The sequence below is a fragment of the Vicia villosa genome, unplaced genomic scaffold (genome assembly GCF_029867415.1).
Source record: "Vicia villosa cultivar HV-30 ecotype Madison, WI unplaced genomic scaffold, Vvil1.0 ctg.000410F_1_1, whole genome shotgun sequence".
Lineage (NCBI taxonomy): Eukaryota > Viridiplantae > Streptophyta > Magnoliopsida > Fabales > Fabaceae > Vicia > Vicia villosa.
Genome location: NW_026705187.1, coordinates 468,937 through 474,936, shown reverse-complemented (window position 1 = coordinate 474,936; position 6,000 = coordinate 468,937). Strand labels below are relative to the sequence as shown.

Sequence of the window (6,000 nt, the reverse complement as noted above, 5' to 3'; positions counted from 1 at the left end):
TCGAAGGAGGATGGTTCCTGGTGATCGTCTTTGAAGATAAAATGGCTCCTGATGGCCATATTTCGAGGATGAAGAATTTTTAAAGTCATGACGGAGATAATGAATGCTGAAGCTAGTAGGAGCGTATATCTTCGAGACTTAGACAAATTTTACAAAATATGTTAAGTACTGATACTTAGCGTGTTTTTCGTGGTATTTTAAGGTTAAGTTATATTGCCACGCGTTGAAGGAGGATTCAGGCGGGAGGATTTGAAATTCGAAGAAGTTTTCATAACTGTCCAGAGACAGATGGCTTTCCGAGGATTCTCATGAGAAACGTGGCATTAGATTAGCGTAGGACCGTTAAGGTCGACATTAGTATAAATAGGGATCTTAATGTTAGGATTTCGTGTGTTCATTTTGTACAAATCACTCACATATTACTCAAGTATCAAGTGTTAAGAGAAAGAGTTCGCTGAGAAATGTACGTATGACACCACCATCATTTTAATACATGTATATTTTCCTTTATTTTCAAGTATCTTTCGATATCTTTACATTTTGTTTACTTCTTGCCATTTACATTCCTGCACTCTTTATTTTTCATGTTATTTATCTTTGAAGTATTTAACATTTCTGCACTTTAAGATTCTTGCACTTTTACAGTTTTTGCCCTATGTTTTATCTTGACTTACCTTTCGCTGGAATTATATTTACGTGTATAACCAAGTGATTGCTAACCTTTATTATGTCAATTGAGTAATTCTTATTTTCAAGACAAATCATAAACATGGATCGAATAACAATCTTTTTGACTATGTCCTAGGATCAATCTAGTCGATCCTGCGAGTAACCAAATCATATTTATTATAATTTGGAAGACTAGCGGTTGTTTACCGGAAATCACCGTAAACAAATTGGCACGCCCAGTGGGACTGTGTCAAGCAGATTGTTTTTAATCAATTATTTTATTTTGTCTAGACAATATCAAGACCTTGTATGAACCTTAGGAGCGGTAAATTAACAAACAGTGCACAACCGATTCCCAAACGAAGGTACAACAAGAGAATGATCGTTACGGCCAGTGCAGGGGGAGATCAAGATCCCCCACAAGGGTCAGGAACCGGAGCGACAAATTCCACGCATGTTTCGACTTCTACTCAAGGAGCGCAAGAGATACCGGGTTCGACTAGATCAAGACCCATGGATAGTTCCCAGGCTGTTCCTGAAAATAATACATCAATGACAGGGACTAATACAGTTTCAATATCGACTACTGTGCCCTCATCTTCGAACGCTAGCGGAATGCAATTTGCCTCGACAAATGCTGGAAGTCAGTTATTTACCCTAGGGTCATCCGCGTTCGAATGGAGGACAAACAGTCCATATGGTATGCCAAATCCATACATGACAGGTACACGGGGGGCAGGACCCACATATACTACAAACACCACAACATTTTTGCCAAATGTTGGTTCAGTAGGGCGAAGTGCACAAAACACTGGTTTCTCCGCCCAAATACCCAATTTTACGACAAGCAATCAAGCGGCATTCCGACAAGAGATGGACGCAAGTAATCACGATATGTTAGGAACCCTGGCCCGAGAATTATCGTCAATCTTGCATCCACTAGCAATTAATATCTCTAACTCTAGTCGGGAGAGTGCAGAAACTTTTCAAAAAATATCTTCTCAAATGAATCGAATGGCAGAGTTCATGGGGGTTCCACAACCCAAGCGGAGAAATAACCAAACCTCTTATCGAGAGGGAGAGCCCATCCTAGAACGTATCCAAAATGCGGTGCCTCCATCTGGTGCAACCACTACTGGCGTAATTCCCCCACAGAGAACAACAACAGTCGAAAGGAATCCGATAATAGATTTGGAGCCTTCGAATCGAAGAACTGTCCCCGTTCGACAAGAGTTTGAGGAGGAAAGACCTAGATTAAGGATAGTAGGTAGGGACGAACACCCAGATGAAATCGTTCAGAGAGTCAGGAGAGAAAATCTGGCTACGGAAAATAACTTAACTGCCATGATAGAAAGGGTTATGGCCAATCACTACTACAAATTTGAAATTTAATAGCCCTAATTTAATAGCGCTTATTTCAAAAGTGCTATCAAAATTTTCAAACAGAGACTTATGATAGCGCTTTTTTGTAAAACGCTATTATAGGACGAGATTTAAAAAAATGCCACCAGCCACTAGCACTTGTACGTGGAATTTTAGCAAAAGGAGTACTTCGATGATAGCGCTTATCCAAAAGCGCTATTATATTGCTTTCTATTCGCGCAAAAAAAAAAAACACGCAGGATGTTGGTCGCGTGTTCGATCCAAGCTCACCAAATTTATCTATTTAATGTAACTAAAAAATTTCTAATTAATATTTATTTTTTCTTTTAAAAAAAAAAGACTCGCTAACCTTTTTTCCTGCGTTGTATTTCAACTCTCACCTGCTCACCCTCACCGAACTCTCACCTGCTCACCCTCCATTCTTTTCTCCAAAAATAGGATTTTAATTTAAATCGTGGCATCTCTTAAAATTTCTCTGTGAAACCCTAGATATCACAAAGGACCTTTATGCCGCCACAACCGAACACCATGGAAGTCGATAAACACGTTCTCAAAAACTTTCACATCACAGCCCTAAAACGCATTTTCCTTCAATCTTCTTTTGATCGGTGGTAATTCTTTCTATCTCTCTCAAATCCCACTTGAAAATATTTTTTGAAATTCACACATTTTCTCTAATTAGGGATTTTCTATAAAGGGAAAAGAAGCATGAGGTTGACCCATGAACGACTTTGAAGGATCTCATTCTCACAAGGCCTCCATGTCGGCGTCCACCACAAATTAATCATTGTCATCGTCATTTGCATTTCTCAGTGGGTGATTCTTCTTCTACTAATTTCTTTTGCTTTATTAATTTTCATTTGAGATTTTTTAGGTTTCATTAGATTTTCGTCTTTTTGAGGTTTACCGCACAATCCGACATGCATATATTCCTTTGAGTAAGTTTTTGAAAACAATTTGAATTCATAACACATTTTAGAATTTAGATTATATTTCTTTCATATTATTTATTACTTTACTAATTTAGATTCTAACATATAATCCTACAAGTTTCATGCTCTACACTAGTAGTTTTAGGCATTACAGAGTGTTCTACACTAGTAGTTTTAGGCATTACAGAGTGTTGAGAGTGTCAATAGACAAACCTCACCACATGTGCTATCTTTGGGGTTGAGTTAGTACAAATCCCAAATTTTTACAGACAATTGATCGGGCTACAGGTTCATTTGGAGGAGAATTTGAGGTCCAATCCCATATGAACAAACTATTACTATGATAGAACCTGAAGAAATTCAACTTCTATGAGATTGCTAAGCATGCGTCGCTTATGGGATAGCCTCGGCAAGACTGCTTAGAAGGTTTAGAGAGACTAATTAAAGCACTCAACACAATTTAAAAATTATTCATGATAACAGGCAATGGAGGGTACTTTAATTGCTCTTGTTCTTTGAATGAATATTTGGTTTGTTGGCTCTTACAGTTAAAAGTTAGAATATAAAAGAGGAAGAAAAAGACTTGATGAATTTATTTTATTTTATTTTAATGTTGTCTCTAGATGGGTCAGTTGGATTAAGGGTGTACTTTTTCCTTTTTATAGATGGACTCCTCCTGCATGACAAATAACCAGAAGTCTAGAACATGACAGAATCTGACTCTACACATGCTGCTAGAAGGAACATGGTACTTTCTACTGTTGTATTTTTAGTCAGGAGGATATATACATTTCAATATCATCTCTTTTTATCAAAACAATTTTTTAATTTTCCTTGTTTTGATGAGTATTACAGCATGTAGAACCTGAAAGAACACTAATTGATGCACAGACGGATGAGTTTGAGAACATTCTACATTCTTTAACATTAGAGAGAAGTCAGATAAAGGTGATTACGTGGTTTTCTTTGGATAACACCGATGCAGCTAGCGAGGTACTACTCTCACCGTGTTCATCCATTATTATAACTCTCTTCACTAAAATTGATATATTTGGTTTTTTGTTAGTAAAAATTATCTTTAACTTGCTTATCCGTTTTAGCCCAAATACTTAATCTGTTCATGCTTACTTTGTTCATCTGTCAGTGTGAAGTTGGCGTGGGAGACTAAGGATTGTTTCATTTCAAGTTTTATGTTTTATAGAAACATGGAGTGATGGTAAGCCAAACTTTTAATACAACCATCGTTAGAGAAAGAATTGCATAACTTCTTGATGTTGCTAAATATTACTTAGATCAGGTATGTTGCTGCCATTTCATATTTTTTTTTCTTCTCTACAAGTATTTGATATGGTTTTGTCTTGTATATTTTACTTGTGGATATGAGCTATTAATATTATTGATATTACAACTAAAAAGTGGCCATTTATTATTAATTCTCAATGAACAAACTTCTTTTGAACAGACTTTGATTTTGTACTGGCTTGTTCTATCATGATCGCAGCCCATTTAATTAATTTGGAAAGTTAAGTAAAATTTACAATATATGATGGCAACCCATTTAATTAATTTGGAAAGTTTTAGTTTTATTACATAATACCATGTGTATATGAATTTAGAGATCAAGTGTCTCTCATGAGTCATGAAGCTTTAGCATAGTGTCAAAATATTTAGCATGTGCCATGTCCATGCAAATTATAAAAAGTTTCATGAAATTTTAGCATAGTGTCAGAATATTTGCTTGAATATTTAGCACGTCAAGTGACTCTCTCATAAAACTTAGTGATCAAGTGACTCTCTCATGAAGCTTTAATATAGTTTTATTACATGATATTATTTGTATATGAATTTAGTAATCAAGTGACTCTCTAATATTATTCTATAATTTGACACAGTGAGGCAGAATTTGGTATGTCTTGGTGTGCTGGTTTGGAGGCTCATTCTATAATTCTTATTTTTGGCTTTCTTGTTTCAAGTTGAGGTACATATTATGGACAAATTATTGTTCAACAATGTGACTATAAGTTTTCCATCTCAATATCTTTGATATAATAGTACATATATAAATTTACTTTCCATCTTTTAAAGAAATCATATCTTGATATTAGCTTATCATGAAAAATATCTATTTAATTATGTACTTTTTAAATGTTGATGATTTCAAATGATCTCTCTCTTCAGGTAATTCCTAAACAGCCAAGTGACTGATTTGGTTCCACCAAGGTTTTTCGTGTGTATTTCAGTTTTGGTGGCTCTTAGCACTGGGTGTCTCAATACAATAAGCATGTAAACTGATTCGGTTCTAACAAGGTTTTTCGTGTGTATTTCAATTTTGGTGGCTCTTGGTACTGTGTGTGTAGAGAGCATGGTGCATGTACACATTGGCGTCGTAGGATTCCTACAATTAAAGAAAATGTTTGCAGGTGTTATGCTGTGTTTTTTCTTTAAATTTTCTAGTAGCTTGTAAAGAATAACTTATGGTTCTCGACCATGATTGATTCTTGTAAATAATAGAAATAAATGTAATTAAAATTTTAATTGACACAAATTGATTTTACTATGTATTTTTTTGTTATTTGGGCTATTATATTTGTATTTTAGAATAATAGATTATTATTTTTGCAACGATATTCAGATTATTAAAAAACTGCAAGAGAATTTAATAGCGCTTTTCTGGAAAGTGCTATTAAAGTTAAGATGTAAAATATAGGCAATGATAGCGCTTTTTTGAAAAATGCTATTAAATTGCTCACTTATAATAGCGCTTAAAAGCGCTATCATAGCTACCAGACTTATAATAGCAGGGGATTTAATAGCACTTAAAAGCGCTATTAAAACCTCAAAAAAGCGCTATTATATGTGTTTTTTGGTGTAGTGAATAATGGCCTTAGTACTGGACTTCGACGTCCAAATTATACATCCCCCATATCAGATTATATCATGCAGACAGAATTGCCTAGAGGCACTAAAGTGCCTAAGTTCACAAAGTTTTCAGGCGAAACTAGCGAGTCAACTGTGG

General features: G+C 35.2%; 1 long non-coding RNA gene across 3 annotated transcripts; it reads left to right on the top strand.

Annotated features, from left to right (window-relative positions):
- Positions 1–2,421: 2,421 nt before the first annotated feature.
- LOC131627889 (uncharacterized) lies at positions 2,422–5,709 on the top strand. Of its 3 annotated transcripts, XR_009291609.1 has the most exons (7): positions 2,422–2,663; positions 2,735–2,864; positions 3,650–3,732; positions 3,840–3,977; positions 4,129–4,281; positions 4,877–4,962; positions 5,163–5,609. It is a non-coding gene; the product is annotated as an uncharacterized LOC131627889 (long non-coding RNA). The 3 variants fall into 3 exon arrangements; XR_009291608.1 differs by having other exon boundaries at positions 2,750–2,864; positions 4,129–4,962; positions 5,163–5,709; XR_009291607.1 differs by having other exon boundaries at positions 4,129–4,962; positions 5,163–5,708.
- The last annotated feature ends 291 nt before the right edge of the window (positions 5,710–6,000 follow it).